Source organism: Lytechinus pictus, chromosome 6 (genome assembly GCF_037042905.1).
Source record: "Lytechinus pictus isolate F3 Inbred chromosome 6, Lp3.0, whole genome shotgun sequence".
Classification (NCBI taxonomy): domain Eukaryota; kingdom Metazoa; phylum Echinodermata; class Echinoidea; order Temnopleuroida; family Toxopneustidae; genus Lytechinus; species Lytechinus pictus.
The window spans coordinates 9,189,131-9,192,719 of NC_087250.1; the positions used below are offsets into that span (position 1 = coordinate 9,189,131).

Here is a 3,589-nt window from a genome sequence, read left to right on the forward strand (position 1 = left end):
GGACCACGATGGTCTAATCTGTTGATGAACGATATATAGACTGTAACTCTCTCATCGATCCTGCAACGTTGCCTGTAACTTAGGGGCAAAAACAGTTGTGAAAAAAAGTCCCAAAATTGCATTGTCCAACGTTGTAAAAACATCCTCTTTTGTTACCATGGGCTCTTACCCATTCTCCTCTCACATATAGGGCCTACTGTGTATTTGCATCAAACCGGACTACCCCTCTCCCCTCTATCTCTCTAAAATTCATGTCCAAATCTCACACCAACTCTTGATCGGAATCCCTTGCACTGTAGCTAAATAAATGACGAATTGTATGTAACACAATAGCTTTTGCTAATCTGGAGAAGATGTCGCTGTCTGACCATGGACCTTTATCAAGTGATGGACATTCATCGCTTAGATAATGAATTCACTAACAGGTGACTGTAATTGTGATCTGAATAATATTCTCTTCTCGCCCGTTTTTTTTTAAGTCGACTTGGCAACACGATATATATCGTCAAGTCGACTTTTTTTTTCCAAGTCGACTAGTTAAGATAAGATATTTTCCTTTTAAAATGACTTGGCAGGACAACATATCTCGCTATGTTGACATAAAAACGACGTTTTGCAAGGTAAAATATCCTGCCATCTCGGCAAGACGGGGGCACTTTAAAGCTTCCCTAAACCCAACTCATCCAAGACAACATTAGCAACCATATCACCTCAGTCGGAAACACCCCTTTGTAAACTAAATATTTCAATTTCCTTAAACACGAGAATCATGACGATTTTATGTTTGAAACATATTCCTTTTTTTTTAAATTTCAGTTCTACCCACAAAGAAAATCTTTCGTAGACGATAGAAGAAACAAAGTAATTATGAAATCATGTGCTACATAACCGGAACATACCAGAAAAAATGTCATTTTTAACGAAGTAACTTAGTAAGAAAATGCCAGTTTGTATACGATTTGTTGATTTTAGTCATGATGGACTATCAGATATGAATAACTTTTCTGGTTAAAAGATATCTACATTCGGCTGCAAGACATCATTTATTTTCCTGCATTTTCTCTCGTTTTGGAAATATATTAGAACCAGATGCACCTCCATAAATGCCATAACATGATATTGGAGATTGATTTATTTAAAAAATAAAGATGTATAGTTAACCCGGTAATCGTGTGCTGTCAGAGATATATCTCCGTTTGGGTAGAAAAAAAATGCATTCCGTTTATTCAAATAAAAATTCCATTTGAAAGCGTAATATTTTTTTTTTTGCATTTTCTCTCGTTATTGGGAATTCATTACAACGAGATGACTTCCATTAACACAATATTGATTCTAAAAAGTATATAGTAGATTTGGGAATCGTGTGCTGTCAGAAAGATATCTTGGCTTGGGTAGAAGATCGGTAAAGATTCAAGTGTTCTTTTCCATGTCAGTCAAGTACTTTTCATCAGTTTTTCAACGTGCCTGCAACAGCTTTCTTCACCCTCCGGATGAACGGAGTTAGCTTCATGCCGCTTTGGGCAGCCTGTTTATGGAATAAAGCAAATCATGCATATACATGGTAACAATAAAGCATATTTTCAGAATGAACATAATCGGCATATTCGCAATAAAATCGGTTTTACTTGTATTCTGCCCTTGATGGGGTAGTTCACCCTAGAAAAAATTTGTTATAATGAAAAAAAGAAACAATATGCACTGCAAAAACTCCGGTGTTGATTTAACACCAGCCCGGAATCTATATATGTCCACACCAGAGAAGTGTTGAACAACACCAGTTTCGTTTTGGTCTAACACCAGATACGTGTTTTATATACAACACCAATTAGTATTAAAACAGCATCGGTTTGATTCCAAACTGGTATTGTTTCAATACTTCTCTGGTGTGGACATATGTAGATTCCGGGCTGGTGTTAAATCAACACCGGAGTTCATGCAGTGTGTATAAAAAATGGTGAAGGTTTGGTGAAAATCTATCAAATAATATTGAATTAAGGACCCTTTTCAGTTTTGTGCTTGTCAGATATGTTACCGAACAGAAATGCCTTTCCCCTTTTGACCGTGTGGGGAGGTGGGGGGGGGGGGGTATGGATCTGAGTGGCGGCCGGGGCTAATGCAGAGGTAAGAAACGATATTTTTTTTCCTGCGACAATTCCTTCGGCATTTATTTCGTCTATTGTTGCGGTCACAATTAATACCTATGCAATCGCTGTACAAATAATAGCAATAAATGGTGTGAAATTGTTCGTAGACTGTTCGTAAGGGTATTTGTGACATAAACATTAGATATAGGGTTAGGGGGTTAGGGTTGCAATCATTTTTTTATGTTCGCTTATAGGCCTATAAGCCAGGTTGGGGGTAGGGTATAGTGGTAAATCCACTTAGTTGATATTAGGCATTCGATTAGTTTGTTAAAAATATAGTGCCGCCGAAGCAAATGTCATGGATCAAACAGGGGCGGCGAAACCGGGTGAGGGCTGCGGACACTTGCCCCATAAATTCCCCTTAGGAAAAAAAAATCCCTTTTTCAAAATGGAAATTGCCGTATTTTCAAAATGAAATTTGCCCTTTAACAATGAAATATCGTTTTGGGGTAAAACATTTTAAGTAAGAAAAATTCATTTTTTTCGATCGCGCTTCGCGCTCGCATCAATTGTTGTTTTAATAGTAAGGTGCTCATTCTGTTCTTGGTTACAAAAAGTGCTTAGAAACATCCAGATTATAGGTTGGAATACCACAGATTTTCAGCTCGCGCTTCACTTTATTCGATGAGTGATATATATATATCATATTCGTCTGTCACTAAATGCTCTCATCGGGTTCCTTTTCTGGTCAGTATTTAAAAAATTAGTTCCTAGATAAGCATAATTTTCATGATGACAAATGCTGCTCAGAATGTTTGATTTTCATGTCATGTACATGAAATGTCCAAAGGTATAAGCTCGCGATTCACGCGTGCATGCATCTCGCATAATGCCATTTATACAGTATAGCGCCAGAATTGACCCAAAAGCGAGTTTCACAACTTCAGATTTGATTTTTTTTTTCCAATCCGCTCGCGGTAAAAATAAAGCCTAAATATATATTTTATGAATAAGAAATAACTTCAAAGAGGCTTTGCTCAACTTAATTACTACAAAACACACAACTACTACACGCAGATGCCTTACCTCATTGTCTTCAGTCCGTGCATATCGAAAACTTGTATGCAGTGTACCGGACATGTAAAAACATAGCAGACGACGTTTGCAGACCTCGCGATCATCGTATGACTAGTGGTGCGGAATGTTCCATTGCGGCTTTATGGGGGAAATAGCATTACAGAGGGATAAAATGTATACACAGATAATGTTTCAGCGTTGATTCGCAATATTTTGAGTCAATTTTCATGAATTATCGTTGTTTGAACATTTAAACATCATTATAAAATGAAAGAAATAAGCAAAACTTAATTTTCAGACTTAGCTATGCAGTGGTAAGCTAGGATGCACCCCTCGTATACATAATGGACCCGTCACGAGTGTAGGTTTGCTCTTCGGACATCACTATCACAAAGAAAATCTCCTCTGATTTGATGATAAAAGTGCCC

General features: G+C 37.4%; 1 long non-coding RNA gene across 1 annotated transcript; it reads right to left on the minus strand.

Annotated features, from left to right (window-relative positions):
- Nucleotides 1-776: 776 nt before the first annotated feature.
- Nucleotides 777-3,218, minus strand: LOC135154524 (uncharacterized). The gene is made up of 2 exons (XR_010293870.1): nucleotides 3,171-3,218; nucleotides 777-1,525 (listed from the first exon to the last, which is right to left on the minus strand). It is a non-coding gene; the product is annotated as an uncharacterized LOC135154524 (long non-coding RNA).
- Between the last annotated feature and the right edge of the window lie 371 nt (nucleotides 3,219-3,589).